Genomic DNA, 18,367 nt, shown 5'->3' with positions numbered 1-18,367 from the left:
ATTGGGCAATGCACCTCGTACTTACAAGAAGTCGTCACGTGAAACGTTTCCCCTCCGCCTCGGATGCGATCTAATTCTGTTCTCTCGAGAACACTATACTCGGCGATAACTTTTCTGGGCAATGCAGTGGAGAAGAGGAGAGCCCGCGCACAGCTTTATTCAGCACTCAAACTGGGAGAAGGAACGCGTGCCTGTACCCTGCACTGAATTGCCAAGAAAAGTTGTGGCCGAGTATAGTTGATCTATTCTCAGTCATTCCTTTCAAGGATCATTTTTCCGAAACACTCGAAGAGTCCAAGTTTTGGCGCATTGTCACACAAAGGGCCAGATAATTGCTAAGCAGAAGCGTCGCCAGTTGAGGAGTGACGCGAATTTCCTAAATTGTGTACTTTTCCAACAAACGGGGGGGGGGGGGGGGGGGGGGGGGGCGATATCTGCTTGTAGGCTTATTTCCGAACAAACTTCCCAAGGAAGGCAGCGAGGCGTACCACGAGCGGCACCTACTTTGCTCGAGGACGCACGAAACGTTCTGGGGATTTGACAAGGCATTTGGCATTAACTATTTGTTCCGGTCGTTTGTTGTTCACAGTGGTCGAAGCTTACGGTTTGACCTTGCTTTACGAAAGAAAAAGGCTTGGGATCTGTTTGTCCTCTCCTCTAAGGTTTTTAATTATGTTTACCTCACTGGTGATGTGCCCGTCGCCTTGTAGCTTAAGTGCCGTTCATCCCTAAACTGACGCAATGTCAGCTTAGGGATGAACGGTGGAGGCTACGTGTTTGTAGGAGCAGTTACCCATTTATCGTTCGCCACATAACCACGCTCTTGTTCATACCCACTCGCAGAAAAAGGAACGGGATACGTGATTAAAAGAAGGTGTTTGATTGGTTATGGTTATCTTGCAGCTCCCACAGTGCTATCAGAGTAGGGATGAACGAAGATAGTATCGTCGTGATGACGCGACGCCGCGAATCTGTCGTGCCTGGAGTTCGTAAGCCGTTGCCTTCCAGCGATGTCTACGCGCAAGCTTTTCTCCTTCGCCCTTTCAGCCCTCGTTTGTGCGTCTGTCCAGCTCTTCGTACAAGGCTTTGCGTTCAGGTGGCCGTTCATTATTTCCTCTGATGCTCTTTCACAACATTTCATCATGCAAAATAGTTTTAGAGCGCAGCTCTTAGGGGCACGTTTCCGGCTTGAGCGGCGTCGCCGTCGCCGTCGGCGTAACCGCGCGGTGCATCATGGGAAATGTCCCATAATGCACCGCGCGAGGTCACGTGACCTCGGTACCCGCATCGTCATCGTCACGAGGTCACGTGACCACCGGGGTCACGTGACCTCGTGGGGAGGCACGTGACCCCCCCCCCCCCGAAGTCACGTGACTCCCCTGAGGTCACGTGACCCCCTCCTCGAGGTCACGTGACCCCCGAGGTCACGTGACCCCCGCCGATGTCGCGTGACCCCCGATGACGTCAACGCCACTGATGACGTCACCGGCATCCACATCGTCGTCGTCATCATCACTGATGACGTCACCATCACTGATGACGTCACCGGCATCCACATCGTCATCGTCATCATCACTGATGACGTCACCGGCATCCACATCGTCATCGTCATCATCACTGATGACCTCACCGGCATCTGCATCGTCATCGTCATCACCACTGATGACGTTACCGACATCCGCATCGTCATCGTCATCATCTCTGATGACGTCATCAGTGACGTCACTGATGTCGTCACCGGCATCCGCATCGTCATCGTCATCATCACTTATGATGTCATCATCACTGATGACGTCACCGGCATCCACATCGTCATCGTCACTGATGACGTCACCGGCATCCACATCGTCATCGTCATCATCACTGATGACGTCATCCGCGACGTCACTGATGTCGTCACCGGCATCCACATCGTCATCGTCATCATCACTGATGACGTCACTGATGACGTCACCGGCATCCACATCGTCATCATCACTGATGAGGTCACCGGCATCCACACCGTCATCGTCATCACTGATGACGTCACCGGCATCCACATTGTCATCGTCATCATCACTGATGACGTCATCAGTGACGTCACTGATGTCGTCACCGGCATCCGCATCGTCATCGTCATCATCACTGGTGACGCTATCAGCGACGTCACTGACGACGTCACCGACATTCGCATCGTCATCGTCATCATCACTGGTGAAGTCATCAGTGACGTCACTAATGACGTCATCGGTACCCGCATCGTCATCGTCATTGATGACGTCATCAGTGACGTCAGTGATGATATCATCGGCATTGGGGGTCACGTGACCCCCAAGGTCACGTGACCCCCCTGGTTAGTTTAACACCCCCCCCCAGTGCCCTTCCCTCCCCCTCCTCAAGAGCTGCGCTCTAATTCGGCGTTACAGGGAGTTGTAAGCGGCTTTTTTTTTTTGTCTTCTTTCTTAAAGCTTGCAAACGAATTTTCTAATTTAGAACAAAAGTAATTTCAAAAATTAATTAGTAATTTTCTCGAAATTACTGCCTGGAAGTAATTCATTACATCACTAAAATACTAACCTAGAGAAGTAATTCCTTACATTACTCATTACTCCAAAAAGTAATTTAATTACTGTAATTCCATTACAGTAATGTCATTGCAGAAGTGTAGTAAGTTGGGCGAGTTGGTATGATGACATGATGAACAGAACAGCGCTGTCTTTGTGTGCGCTGTTCTGTTCATCAAGTAATGTCATTACTGCCATCTCTGTTTCAGACAAAGCGAAACAAGTTCTTCGCGCAAAGCCCTCCGCTCTTTTCTCTTGAGCAAAGCCAAGGCTGGAGACGAGGAGCGGCTCGCCTCCTTTCCAGCGCTCGCTCTGCTAAGCGGAAAGAGTTGCAGGGCTCTGCGGGAGGAGCACATACGCCCCGGTTTCTTAACCTGCAACAGACTATATATGCGTGGTGTTAACCCTACGACGTCACTCTTAGAGGCCCCCATATGACCGAGCAAAGCACCGTGGGAACTCATTGACGTAACTCACGGGTGCAAACCTCTCCCAAGAAACATGGACGCTGCGCGGCACAAGAAAAGACGAGAACACTACGATCGCATGCACAAGAAGGAGCTGGCTAAGCTTGTTGAGGACGAAAAAAACATGATCGCCTATGTGGACGCCAGCAACTCCTCTATGGGTTGGGCAACAGCAGCCACATACATCCAAGGGAATGCGACCTGGACAGAGACTCAAGGTAACCCTCGAGGCCACCACACGCCGGGTTTCGCCGAACGGGAGGCGGTGTTGCAAGCCATCCGAGGGGCAGTACCCCATCTACAAGACGAACAACAGCTAATCGTCTATACCGACTCGCAAGACACCATCAGAGAACTCAAGAAATACAGGTCCTCTTCTAGCCCCACCACTGACGCTATCTTCGCCTTCGCGATCTCACTATACAGATCCAAGAAAATTCAAATTAATGTCAAGTGGACTCCCGGGCACGAAGGCACTTCGGGCAACGAGCTAGCCCCATGAGGCTGTACAGCAGGCGATGAGGAATCTCACACAACCGTCCCTGTTGTCTCAGTCCTCTACGGCAGGCTCAACACCACAGCAACAAGACACTGAGCTTCCCCCATACGATCCAAGGGAGGAACTCAGGTTAGCCCAGAAGACACGAAAACATCTTCTGGCAAGATCATGGACCCCAGAACAACATCCTCTCCATAGGGAAGAATTCAAGAGAAAAGAATCGGTGATCCTCCGCCGCATACGCACAGGAGGAGCAGTCACACCCAGGTTCAGATACCAAATGGACCTGGCAAGACTTACGAAACAACAACCCTACGCTGTCCCTCCCGACCCCAGATGCCAGCGGTGTCAAGCCGAGGAATCCATTCCCAGACTTAAACACATACTCTGGGAATGTGTGGCCCTCTCCACCCTCAGAACACTCATCTTCAGTAAGATGGTGAATGACGAAAGACCTTCAAAGCTGCAGGACTGGACGCACCCCGCGGGCGACACCTCACGCAAGACTAGGATCCTCAGATCTCTCTTAGAGTATATTTCTGAGGGAGACCTGGGAAACTCAATCTAACATCTTTAACCGAGGAGACGATGCCAAGCCTTAAGGCCACCGCGTCATGAAAACTTCGAGTCTCCGGAGATATTTTTTTTTTCCTTAAATAAACGTATTCACCACCACCACCTCCTGCAAGAGCGACGGTCGCTTTCCGCAACGCTCGAATTAAAATGGAAGACCAGCGTGATACTCTGCTTCGCAGCTGGAGCATAGGCGGTTACTCTAAGGCAAAGCACTGCGCTCTTAAGCGGTCTAAAGTGTCGTCCAAGAAAAAAAAAAAATCGTTTTAATCGTTTGATTTGGTGGTCGTTTAGTGCGACGTGAAGTCATCTAGTCAAACTCGTGTACCGCGCACACCGTGTGCAATCTACACGGTCGCCATTTGCTGACAGGCATCGAAACGGTTTAAACATTTCTTAATGTAATCAGAAAAAAAAAATTGTAAGTTAAGTTGTATACGGAATGTGGCCGCAGTAACGCGAGAGTTAACACTACAAGCGGATAGGAGCACAGCAGCGTATTTTTCGGTTATTAATTTATACGGACCGGTCAGTATCGTTCGGAAATGCAAAAAATAAACCCCGAACTGTAGCACCGTCGTAAACAAAAGGCGTATTAAAGTTACTATAACTTTTTATTTCGCGGCCTTTTTTCCTCTCACCGATGCTGCGAGAAATGCTGTGGAAATTAAGAATATCCAGAGCCTCGCTTACACGCATCTAGCTCAAAAACGTTATTCAAGTCCTACGTGATAGCAAAAGATTTATAAACAAAATGCCGAAACAAAAAACAACAACTTGATTTTGAAACAGTCATGATCAGGTCTTTATGCACTTCTAAGGAAGCAACGAACAAGAAAAAATAGAGGAAGTATCATTGGCGCGAAGCCTGAAATGCGCGCGTATCTGTTCTTTCTCTCCCGTCCAACAGATGCATTCGCGAGCTCAGGCCCACTAATTCGTGCCGTTATTTCTATATACCTAGGACGATAACGAAAATTTATACAAAGCAAGACTTACAATTATCCACGAACCGTGGACACGAAAAGTGTTCGAGTTCAGAGACTCACCTGCAAAGAGAAGAAAAAAAAGACATTAACATCCAGGATGAAGCACTCGAAAGGAGAATCAGACAAGCGCAGGGAATAAATGCGATATCGCAAGAAGTATGCGACGTCACGCAATGCACGTAGCTTGGCTCAGTCGCCTCGTCTCGGTATATAAGCTCATTAATTTCACGAGAGAGAGAGAGAGAGAGAGAGAGAGATAGAGAGAATACCGACAAGGGGCCCTAATCTGGACCCTTGGCGAGAAAGTCGGCGGTAAATCTGACAACCGTCTTCTGTAGGCTGCCACCTTTGTCTACTGGACTGTGAACATGTCTTCCACAAAATATGAGACGCAGCGCACGCGTCCACAGTCGTAGTGACTCAACATTTTTCGCCTGGGTGATAAGCGCCGGAAAGGGACAGTTTAAGAGAGGTGGGAGGAGCTTTCCCGGAGCTCTGCAGTGTTCCGAGTATGCGGAGTAGGTCTCTTCTGCGGAACGAACATCCGACGCCGCGCATGCGTGCAAAACTCAGTGACTCGGCATTTCTCGCCTGGGTGGAAAGCAATCGGGTCGTGTGTATGCTTCCGCGTTTCAAATTCAGATGGTCCCATCAGCTTGTAGCGTCAGCTGCGTCTGGATTGAAGCTGAAACGAAGTATACGGCGCGCAAGTTGTTCGCTTCTTGCGTACCTCGTGCGTTTGTTTACCATGGAGAATAGAAGGGTAGGAGAGGGCATGACGTCGGCCGCGTAGCCTCCGCAAGCCATGCTCCCTTGACGCCTCGCCTCTTTCTCATTTTCCTCCTTACTCTCCTCACTTACCATGCCAACGTGACCACATCACGTGACCATAGCTAGCCATCGTCTTGCTATGGGGTACTAGAATACACCACAGTCTAGCCTTCGATCTGATAAAACCTACCGGACGGAGCGCGCGCAAGCCTGCAAAGAGTCTTTCTACAAGCAACCATCCATCTCACACGTGACATGTCACGCGCACCAATCGCCAGACAGATCTGCGGTCACGCTGGGCACAAAATCGTTTAAACTTTTTATGACTAGGCTTCACCAATATTGCAACGTGCCCCCTCCTAGTACTTCTAACCTCCTTTTTGTTTACCCTCCAGATGCGCCCACGTGATTCTATCTCCCCCCCACCTCAACCAATAACGAGACGGGCTTCGTCGCTTCGTTATTTTGGAGACTTGCTCCCCGTATAGTTTCGTAGAAAGCACCATGATGCTTAAACACAAATGCCTGACTTTGGAGATTTTTTCGGTGTATACGGTGTTTCTTCGTACGTAAAACAAGACTGCGAAGCAAGAACAATAACAAATGTCTCGAGAAGTATCTTCATTTTTGCGCAGAATCGCAATACCGGTACTCCGAGAAGTAGAACAATTGAACTCACGTTGGTCGATACTCGGGACAGTAACAGGGCCGTACTACTTCTCCTTTATTACGTAAAAACTCGCAGGCGCGCAAATTGATTTCTCGATCCAGAGATTCAGCGATACAAAGTCTGTTCAGCATGCTTAAAAAAAAAAAAAAAAAAAAAAAGAAAAGACCGGCAGAATGCCGCAACGATTCAAGACCCCCTCGCACCTCAAAAGCGCGGCATACAAAAGGAGCCTCGACGAGGCAACCATTCTCCGTTTCCACCTTTCGACGGACCGAAACGGACCTCAAAAGCGCCAGCGGAGCCAATCAAATACCGCGCGAGTGTCACGTGACCCTCGGAAAGGGGCACAGCAACGTCCCGGGCCCGAAGTCTCGCAATGTATACGCTCAAACCGTCGGACTGTAAGGGTTGGCGACGGCCGTGGTGCATCGCGAGGTGAAACGGAGTACTGCTTATCAGATCCTCCAGGCAAGCGAAAGCGAGCACCGGGTAGAAGTTTAAAGGAACGTTTCAGAAGCGGAGCAAATCGTGAACGTATTATCGTGGACGCGGGCATTACGAGCGACCATTGGTGAAGGGGGGAGAAACAGCGTATACGCTTGACGGCTTGGACTTTGTCCAAAATACTGGGGCGGACCCGTTACGGCCGGACGCCGAGAAAACATTGCGCGGGACATTAGATGTTTGTATCAAGCGATTAGTATTAGCGAGACCCAGTCTGCATTAGCTTCCCGGAACGCGAGCAAGTGGGAGATACGGGGAAGACGCGCGTGTGATTGTTTCTTTGACAAAGGGTGCGACGCGGGCTTATCTTGAACGGAAATGCGACACGCGCACGACGGCAAGTCAGACCGACGTCAAAGCGCCGATCCTTAACGTCGAGGTTCGTATTTAAAACCTCGCAAAATGAGTCTAGCATTTATTCTTTTTTTAGCGCGTCAACGATTTGCCATCAACGTAATGTCCTCCGTAGGATCAACACTGTTAAGAGAACCGGCGACTTTCCCTTGCACTGTGAAGGTTATGAGCGACACAATGCTATTCGAACCACTAGTCGTTCACCCCAAGTAAGCGAACTTTGTTTCACTCAAAGAGCGCTAAGTCTAAAAGAGGCACAAACACGGACACGATTATTAAAAGTGCGAAATCACAGCGTATTCACCGCGCTTCATCCGATTAGAGAAGGCACACAGTAAGATGACGAATGTTGGGAGGCTGCACTTGTAGCGCTCTTTGGCTCGACCAATCGCCTCGTAGCGTTGCCCGAACTAATATACACCATCCAGAAAATCTATAGGCCTTTGCGGGAAACCCCGCGCATTACACTGCGCGGCGCCGGAACTTCGCGGGCGCTCCAGACGTTCCAAAAGCGACACGATCTATCCTCACAGCGACACGATACATCCGCTCAAATGACCAGTATTTAAAGCAATCCGCGGTCAAAGTTTACGTGGCACGCGCGTGTAACATTTCGCTCGGTAATCAGCATGCGCAGTGAAGCGCTACACCCAGCATAACTTTTGCTCCGAGACCACAATGCTTGACACAGTTAGTGCGAACTGAACTTCGTTGTTGGATTTTTAATCCTGCATGTCATTGGTGAACATCAAATTTTACCGCCTAAGATATTGTTTTGGATCAGCGCATGCCACCACAGAAGAAATATTGATGATAGCTCTGCAGCTGTCAGGGAGACGCGAAAAATACCGGCGGTCGCTCGTTCGCGATGACAGCGTCGCGCTGTGTACCTATAAATTAAATGACTGGATGCAATATAATTACCGAATGTAAGCGCTCCCCACTTCTTTCTTCCTTCCCTGAAGCGCATTATCGACGAGTGCAATTCCTAAAAGAAAAGGGGGAACAGCATCTTCAACGACGAGGAGACGGTTTAAGCGAGACAAGGGGCCCGGAATATTCCGTCGATGAATTGCGAATATCATTACAGCGCGGGGCCCTGCAGACACGTGGAGATGCTTCGCTCGCGTCCTGGAGCAAATTGAAAACTGGAACACCCGTAGGAAAAACTGAAAGAGGCGGAACCATCCGAGCAAAAAAAAGAAGTACACACGAAAAATCGGCTCCTGAATACCCATATGGCGCCAACTAGTTTTCTGTTTTTTTCTCCCTCTATCCCGTTCTAAATTAAGAGGGGACGGGTTTTCGATTACGTTCTTCCAAAATTCGCAAATGTATCGGAACGCTTCATTATTACGGCCATCAGTATTGTTCTATAATCTCCCTGTCGGTGGTTTCTTACAATACGAGACAAAAACGTTTGCGCTGAGTCGCGTGTCGTTGAAACCACTATTTCGTCATATTCAACAAACGCCAAAAAAAAGATGCAAGCCCGCATGACGATCTAGACCCCATTGGAGCACGCGGTCTCGAGTCACGTGTTGTTCCCTGACGGAACGAACTCAACTCCCTTTTCATAAACTTGCGCTTTGAGGCCAACAAGATAAGTGTAAACGCAGAAAAAAAAAAGTGAGGATGTTAACAAGTTGAGTAGCCTAGATGATTAGGCTAGTTGATAAATTATTATTAAGAACAAAACAAAGCGCAGGACCTAAACCAAGAAGAGAAGGTGTGCTCCGTATCCTCATTCTTGTCTTCGCACTTCGCGATTTTTAGATTGCCAACCAGGTGCATCTCACATACCATATAAGCGCTACTTTGTGTAACTATAGTTACACAAAGTACACAAATACTGTGATCAATAAGCCCAGTGTGAGCTATAAGATTCCCACAAGGTTTTTCATGAAAACATTCACGGACTTCCGATTGCACGCTTTAAATAAAACGCACAAAAATAAAAAAAAACAACCATGGAATCTGTCAATTTGGGTGCTAAATGCTCGCTGTTGCTGGGTTCGGGGATATATTTTATTCAACGCGGCTACAAGCGCCAACTGTAATATCCAAGGAATAAGCTCGATGGAAGAAAAAAAACAACAGTCGTCTCAATGAATTCAATTCAAGTTTTAAAGCTTAAAGGAGCATAACATTAAAGTAAACGCGCCGACCTTGCACAAAAATAATACGTCTATAGCGAGTATTCACTGGACGCCATTTTGTAAAGCGCATGCTCAGAACGGGCTCAATAGGCTGCTAAGACCGGCACTCTTCATGGTGCGGAATGCACGTTGCAAAGGAACTGTGGAAGCTCGCCATCAGCACGTGCTCAGCATTCCCGCACACAGCTATGGCCACCAGTGAATACTCCCTATAGGGAGTTTTAGGGAACCGTTTTTGCACGTCCAATACGGTACGATAAGCCGCCCGGTACGAACTGCGCATGCGAGTGTCTTCTGCTGCAACGCATGCGCAATTCGTTGCGGAGAGTCCATCGCGCTGTATCGGATGTGCGAATACGATTCCCTGAAACTCCCTTATTACTCGAGTGTATACACTATTCCAGTGCTCTCTAGATTTCCAGAAATCGTGCTGGAACCGTAGGCCATGCAGCGCAGATATATATATATATATATTTTTTTTAGAACACTATATAAAAACATTATATTCCAAGCCGAGTGAGAATACAAGAAAACAAAATGTATGAACTCGCAAAAAGCGCAGACCCATTCCCAAACTTTCCCGTCTGCTCTTTGTGTAGACGTTTATTATATGTTACTGGTACTGCCTATCTTCACGGGTACTCTTTAGGGGGGACAAAAAATCTTCAATGCGATCTTTTTTTTTTAAGAAGAAACTCCAATAAAAAAAGATGGGAGGAAGCCGAACGAAGAAAAAAAAGGGACAAGATGGAAATTAGGGAACCGGGTCTGCATTCGGCAGGCCGTTAGAAATAATTCCTCCCCATCCCTCCCCGGCGAAGCATATAATGACGTCCAGGACAGTATACACTCGCCATTTCGAGAGCGCGCTCGACGGTACTTAAGATAAAACCTCATAAATCGAGAGATGCAGATGTAATTCTTGGGCCCCTTTTTCCTTCGGCTCCCGTCTTTAATTAGTTTTGCTTTCTCCCTAATAAGCTGTTTCCTCTTTCTCTCTTTCACTCCCTTTCCGTTTTTCCTTCCTGTTCATGCCGGGTTAATTTAACGAGACCCTCGTTTCGACTCCATGCCTTGCAAGTCAGAGTGGTTTCCGGCATGAATAAGTTGTTTTCTTTGTTTTGGTCACAAAAATTCGAAATTCAACATAAAAAACGCGCACACACACACGATACAGACAGGCAATTTGACAACACTGGAAGTGACAACGTACAGACACACACGTGGTCTCTATCACTGCAGTTAACACTGATCACATTTCCGGCTAGTCATCGGCAGTTTAAGATGGAATTAGGCTTATATTTTAAGAGTGCGCCAAACGCGCAACCATTACTCCAATTAAACTTTAAAACATTCCGAACAACCCTAACATTGCGGGCGGCGGGTGGATCCCTCGAAAAGAACACTGGCTTAGCAAAAGGCTTAGTAAATGACTACACAAAACACGTAGTTGGACTTTTTGTAGTACCGAAGAATGAGCAATACATCATTTTACGAAGGTAATTTAGTTACGTGATTAATTACGCCATAGCGGTAATTTCACCTCAACTACTTGTCACGTCGTCCTGTCTATTTTCTGGCTCTTCTACGTTTTGTCTTCTCCGCCTCAATGTCAGGTTAATCCAACATAGTCAACTACTTTCTTTTTGTACATTTTTAAAGGCTCCGGCAAAATTTGGATACTCACTGATTTGCCCGAAAACTGCTTCGAACACGTGGATGAGACCGTAGTGCATCGAATCGAGATATGACGACTGTGATTTGACTGGGCCGAAGAGGGAGAAGCAGAGGGAGAAGCCGCGTGTCATTGGTTCCCTCTCCATTCCACACGCTACTGTCGCATCCACGTCAACGCAGCCGTAGACACACGTGAACTAGTAACCCAAATTGCACGTCATAATAACTTTTATTTGGCGAAGTTATTGAAGTTTTAAATTTGCTCAGAGTGGCTGAGACGCTCTGCTGGCACCACTGAAAAGGTGACATGTGTTGTTTTCAGTCTTTATGACCGATTCCCCAAAGGTGAACCCGGAGATATCCCACACCGTTTGGTGATCGTTACAAAATTGCGGAGCGGAAGCAAATTGGCTTAGAAGGGCGAGGGAAGGAATCATACTTTTCGACTTTTAGTTCCTAGTCTAGGTGTCCTAAGCTACCACCCGTTATAAAGGTTACGGCAGTTAGCGCCCATCACCAATCCTAGGTAATAGCTTGTTGCCGACGGGTTACAAGTTTAATGGTGCGATATGAATGCTAGTTAAAGGTGCCCTGGGGAGGCTTCTGAGATCGCCTGAATATGGCGATATAACTCACTCCGCGTTCTCTAAGCATCCTAAAAATTCATAAATCATAACGATGCGCGGCCCATTTCCCTTTTAAAGAAGGAATCAAAGATCGAAATTTACTCCGGCAATGGGAGGAGAATTGTGCCGGCAGCCAGGACGGCAAGTGACCAATGAAAACGAGCCATTTCGCCGAGATGGCAAACGCTGCTATTACAAAATGTGTATGCTTTTGTAGATGATAGAAGCAAGTAATTGTTATCATCCAGTATTGCAGTATCATGTTCCCTCACCGCACTGCAGTATTATGTCCCTCACCACGAAAAATGTCGATTTTTCGTGGTGAGGGAACATAATAGTGCAATGATTATCTCAAGAGAGCAAACTATGTGTGTGCGTGTGTAACTTCTTTTGTGTGTATGATGTGTTTTGTTGTTACTTCTCGAGCGCTCGAGCGCGCGCACGCTGGATTGAATGGTAGTCTGGTCTGTATGGGCATAGCCTTATCTATACACTCCGTGCGACGCGACCGGCGCGCCGCCGCGCGGCCGTTACCGAAGGTAGGCAGTGAGAGCCCCAGCGAAACGAAACCACGCCGCGTACATTGGTACGCATTGAAGTCGGAGCGGTGTGGTTGCACTGAGTTGACTCCATGAACTGCTGCGTCGTTAAGTGCTCCAATAGTTATGCGCTTCACAGTTTTTCACCTCGCCGATGTTTTGTGGGACAGCGACAACGATGGACGCGTGCCGTTCGACGCGAGAAATTTGGTCTCCCGATCCTGTCTGCCACTGTGTCGGCACGGCTGATATATTCTACACTGCCGCTTGGCACTCTGCCTTTGTTTTCGTACCAGTAGCGCCCACATATCTCAGCGCGAACTGAAATGCCATCCCACACTCGCGGGTATGCAGTGCGAATTTCGTTGAAGGAATGCCCTCCAGAGAAGTTTGGTCCCCATCGTACGTGTCGATGATATTTCCGGACCAGTATGGCACGCAGTCTGTACTTCATGAAGAAATATTCGGACGGTACAAAAAGTGACAAATATGAATCTAAGGAAAACTACAATGAAACTTGGAATCACTAGACAATCGATGTTTGAGTATGGAAGTTTATGTGGTGTTCTTTCTTTTTTGATCAGCCTCCTTTTGGATGTGGAAACGCTGACACCCCGAGTCTTGCAGACAACAATTTTTTTTCTCGGCTTTAGAGCAACCTATCGCAAAGTTGTTCGAACTGGAAGTACTGTCCACTGGTCTCTCCCTACCTGTAAAGTGTGCACCTCCCGGCCATGATGAGTGGTATTCTCTTGACAGACTTTAAAGTTTCAAGTTTCTTTATTCCTCTTCATACAAAAAGAGAGGGAGGAGGGAAAAAAGGAAAAAAGCCGTACAATATTGCTTGACAGTGCCGTCTCCTCCCCCAACAGCAACAGCAGAAGAGGCACTCAAAACAAAAAACGCTCTCAAGAGTACACAATCAGATTCCTTACGAAACTAGTAAAGATAGTATGCGTTTGTTAGAACAGTTTTCAATTGTCATATTACGCGACAAAAAATAGTTTAACATTTTGGGCAGCTGGTATCTCACCATCTGATTTCCGTAGTTTGTTCTCGAGCGCAGGACCGTCCAGGCGTCGGCATGGCGGGTGGCATGGCGGGTGGCATGGCGGGTGGCATACGAAGTGTTTTGTGAGTGAAGGGAGGAAAGAGAAAGAAGACTGTTTCCCGGGTGGTTTATCGCTGCTTCATACGCCAGGGCAAGTTTATATTCATAATGGTTCGTGATTGGAACAATTCCTAATTTCTTGAATAATGGTGCCGTGTGGCTATCATGTGCTTCATTACACAAAATACGAACTACTTTTTTCTGAAGTATATGAACACGATGAATATTTGCAAAATTTGTATTTCCCCATACCAAGAAACAGTAATTAAAACAAGAGTATAATAAAGAGTTATAAAGAAGCCGTAGTACAGACTGGGGTAAGGTTTTTCTATGCTTATAAATTATACCCACCACCTTCGATAGTTTTTTCGCTATCATCTGAACTGTTTCATCCCATCGCATGTGTTCATTAAACATGACACTTTGACGATCAAAACCGCTACCCATTTAGTTACGCCGCCTAAAAATATTTCCACTTGATTAAACTTTGCCACCTGTTTTAGGTATAATAAGTGTTTTGTCAAGTTACGGTTGTCAAAGTACCTGTGTGCCGAAAATCAGCACCTCGCACAACCAGATTATTACACAACAGCTGACCGCAAAAGCATTTGACGGCCAAACCATGTGTTGGCCGGCAACTTGGTTTTCTCGGCTTTGAAGCCACCTGGTTTCCCTATGCCACCTATGTTTGGTATTATAACTGTTGTGTCAAGTTACGGTCAAGTCCAAGAACATGTGTGTCCAAATCCGCACTTCGCACAGCCCGGTTATAACAGAACAATTTGGGTCCAATATTGGATATTTCTGACAGCTTTTTCACGCCTGCTCTCTTAATAAAACTTGGCCCACTTAGTGCACAAACTTAGTGAACATCTCACTCGCCTCCTAATATTATCGTCCCAGCAGTCGTACGTTTACAGCGACGAGCGAAACAAATTTCCCACTGAGAGCAATTATGGTAGCGGCCGTCTTGCTTTTCGGAAAATTGCTCAAACCCCTTTTTCGACCGCAGCTAAAGAAATTACCCCTAATAACGACTCAAACTCAATATATAAGAAGTGGAGAACAGCTAAATGCCCTTCTTAAATCAGCCCCAGCACTGATGCAATGTCACCCTCAACTTATCGGCTAAAAAGGCAGAAGTTCCGTCCTTGCGCGCATCCGCCGCCACAGCTTCGAACGCAAAAAGGCGACGCAGGCTGCTGAGCGCGCCACACTGTCGAACGCCAGCTCCTCCGCTAGCGGCGCTACGCGCGTTTTTCAAAGCGCCCTCTATAGTTCCCGCACGGAGCGTATACTGACAAAGCTTGGCAGATCGCCACGAGACGCGGTCGCCGAAATGGCAGAGCGGCAGGCAACAGAACAGAGGAGAGCCACGTGACGGGCGCCCCGCTGCGGCGGGACGCCGAAACACACTTCTCCCCAGCGATGGAATGTCCGCTCGTGCTCCTCGCGCTGCCGCACTTCTTTTCTCGTCGGGTTCGAAAACCATGTCTCGGGTCCTCGCCGCTGCAAAAGCTGTGCGCTGGCGTCCAGGTTCCCCGAGAAATGCTCTCTGCTACCAGATCCTCGCGCTCCGAATCTGCGACCGGGCACTTTATGGCCCAGTCGTACTGTCAGGCTCTGTGAGTATAGAGGAGGCAATGGTATGGACAACGATCCGCGCGCATTCCAGATATCACTCCGCGGTTCCACCGGTCGGAAGCGCGAGAATCCTTCGCTTACCACCGACCGAGTGGTCCTGGTTTCGAAACATGCTTCTCCCATCGCCGGAGGCGACGTCGGTGTGTTGCGATCTTTGATTGCATTTAATAAGAAAATCGGCGGTTATCGTCAAGACTTTTTGCGATTTCTACGATGCTTAAAGTCAGCAGATTGAGTTGTGGCCATATTTAGGCGATCCCAGAAAGCTCCTCAGGGCACTCCTGAGCTCCCGCCAGCACAACGAAAAAACAAGCGCAAAATACTTTATTTTTTTTAGGCAGCGTGCTCGACTTGCAAATTATACAAAGTGTGGCGTCACCGCACCGGAGAGCCCTGGAAGACTCGAAGGTTAGTTTTGGCATGCCCTTCATTTGCCGTTTCCGTAATGGCTATTTTGAATTTAGAGATGATAAACAGCATGCTCGAAAGAGTAAACACTGGGTATTCCGGAAATTGCTTTTGCTGGAAAGAGGGGAAAAAAGAAAAAAAAAACATTGCTTTAGGGAAGGGACAGAAAAAACGGTCGAATTAGACGCGGTAACCAAAAAGGACGGGCGACGCTCGAGAGTCGCCAGTCAAGATCAGAGTGGGTGGGAGACAATAAGAGGCATTAAATCCGACACGTCTAGAGACACGTGAGGAGCGGAAATGGCACAGCCACTCTGAACGACTAAACTGCCACGGTTGAATATGTACGACGCCAGAAGCCAACATCTAAGCTTACGCCATGCACAACACTATCATCGTTAACAGAAAGACTAGTTCTGTCGTGCGTGAAGTATTGCCAAAAATGTTTTAAAGTCACTACTTTTTTTTTTTTTAAGTAATGTAAGTTTAATTTTATTACATTACTTCTCATCGCTGAATGTAATATTAATATTTATTTTCGGGGAAGCAGTCACAGTAATATGATTTAAGTACAATATAAAAGTAATTCGACCCTGTATTTGTTCGCCAACTTTATTCAACCCGCTAGCTACACGTTCTGGGAGCGAACGCAAGAGGCATCTAGTGGCTGACTTGGTTGCGCGAGCCGGTCGAAGTAATTGGCTACGTCGGTCGTCTCGCACGGGCAGACACGCACGAAAACTTCGTCCCATCGGTAATATATTACGGAGACGTTCGACGAAAGTTCAAAACGTCAGTCAAATCCCGAAAAAACACCTCCACGACGAGCGAGAAATTTACACCGACAGTTGGCGATGAACGACCTAACTAACGCTTAAGTGCGCAAACACTCCCCTTACCCGCCGCTGCAGGTTTGGCCGGAGAGTGTCGCTTCTTCTAATATAGTCACGACAGCCGACCTGACCAAGACCGATCCCTCTACACCTACCGCTGCAAACAGCCGCCGAACAACAAGGCCGCTGGTTAACGTATACGCTTCCGTCGTTAATCCGGGGCGTTAGAAGCGATTAGGCAAATGGGATACACGTCAGTCCCCCCCCCCCCCCCCCCCTCTTTCCCCTCACCCTCCTTTTCCATCGAACGGAGACTCTTGCATATTCATTCCCGTCCATTGATAAAATTGGGTCACGCCCCCTCGGGTCCCCCTCCCCCGTTTTGGAATCCGTCCAAATTGCAGTAGCGCCGACGATTCCCCCGAGTCACCAATTAGACGTCGTATCCACTCGACGACGGACCGCAGAAGAGGCCACGAGCCATCCAAGCCAATCCCATCCGCAGCGACGCGCAGTCAGGCGATGCTTTCGCAGCGCTGGATTGGCTGGGAAGCATAGACACCATCAGAGCCAGGGTGCGCGCCATCGCTGCGCGGCGCAACACATGGTCTCTGGGCTTTCGCAGCTCGATCACAGCTCCCGACATTCAGGGTTCGGGGCCTCGGTTTTGCCGCGCGATGGAGCGGGCGCCGATCCAGTTTGTAAACAAGGCAGCTGTCAAACGTACGGCCCCGTGATCCCTGACAGCGATCTGTGTGCGTGTGTGGACGTGGCGGAGCGGCGCCCGTGTTCCCGGGACAATGATGCGTTGCCGCGGATCGTCTGCGAATACAGCGAACGGATCGCACTTTCCTTGACAAGGGGAGGAGCTATAGCTTTCAGCCAGCCGGCAACAGCCAGGCGGCGCCAACAGAGTGAGATCCTGTCTCCTAACTTGGCAAAGGGCGAACGATAAGCCCCACATTGCGTGCCGACGGCTTCGATATGCGCTGCGTAAACGAGCGGAACTTACACAAGTTGGAGCGTGACGCAGCGAAAAGTCTGATACTTCTTCGCAGTAAAAGCGAACTCCGGTGGTACGTAGTCACGTTCCGATTAGCCCACCAGGGCCATAGCTTCCGCCGCACTGGCATTTTATGCGATCATGGCTTCCTGGCCTACCCAGAATTGCTTGCTTCAGACGCTAGGGCAAGTGACGCCGCCATAGTAATAGTTCACGTTTGAACAATGCAGCTGCCACTCCCTGGCATGCCCAATGTTTATTGCTTCAGTCGCTATGTAGCGCCAAACCGAACTGCATTGCAGGTTGCCTATACGGGATTGCCTAGTAGAAAGCGCGGAAGGTTTTCCGCCGCGCCGTCTGATCCGACCGCGGTGAATTCGACATATCAGTGACATGTTGCCGCTGAGCATGTTTCTTGTTTCTAGCTAATATAGGACTCAATATTTTGACGTCACAACGTAGTGCGGCTTATTAAGAATAGGTTACATTTTTTTAAAGAAAATAAACGATGATTTGCGCAAATATATCACATTTTGGGAAATCAGCAGAATTTTCTATTTATCACGAAAACAAGAACCAACGGTATAAAACTAATTTTCATGTCATTGTAAGCTCCATCTAATTATACACAATTTCGTATATTTTACTAAGTATATAAAAACGTCCCTCAATAAAAAAAAAAATCATTTCTGAAAGTGTCTTGAATTAAGCTTAATTCACGTTTTTCGTAATATTTTGTTCATAGCAATTCTGAATATACTTTATTACTAATTTCCACGCCTATTGTGAAACGTTTGTATAATAAAAAAAAAAAAAAACATGTAACACCGATTTTTTTTTTCAACTGTGGTTTAAGATATTATGTCAAATCATGTAATTTCCCACCCTTCGAGTTTCCCAATTTTGTATCGCTACAAGCAGGAGAAAAAAAAAAAAAAAAAAAAAAACGTTACGGCGGTCATATGCGAGGGGGGACCCAAAAGTAATCGGAATGCAT

General features: G+C 47.9%; 1 protein-coding gene and 1 pseudogene across 9 annotated transcripts in view; one reads left to right on the top strand and one right to left on the bottom strand.

The window, feature by feature from the left end:
* LOC8036906 (disks large 1 tumor suppressor protein) overlaps positions 1-18,367 on the bottom strand; it is a 645,442-nt gene that overhangs the window by 417,887 nt on the left and 209,188 nt on the right. The gene's annotated exons all lie outside the window — the stretch shown is intronic.
* LOC121837936 lies at positions 2,989-4,077 on the top strand (annotated as a pseudogene).

This window comes from Ixodes scapularis, unplaced genomic scaffold (genome assembly GCF_016920785.2).
Source record: "Ixodes scapularis isolate PalLabHiFi unplaced genomic scaffold, ASM1692078v2 PGA_scaffold5__190_contigs__length_132052651, whole genome shotgun sequence".
NCBI lineage: Eukaryota > Metazoa > Arthropoda > Arachnida > Ixodida > Ixodidae > Ixodes > Ixodes scapularis.
The sequence above is the reverse complement of the archived record's forward strand: the minus strand, read 5'-3'. Positions and strand labels throughout refer to the sequence as shown.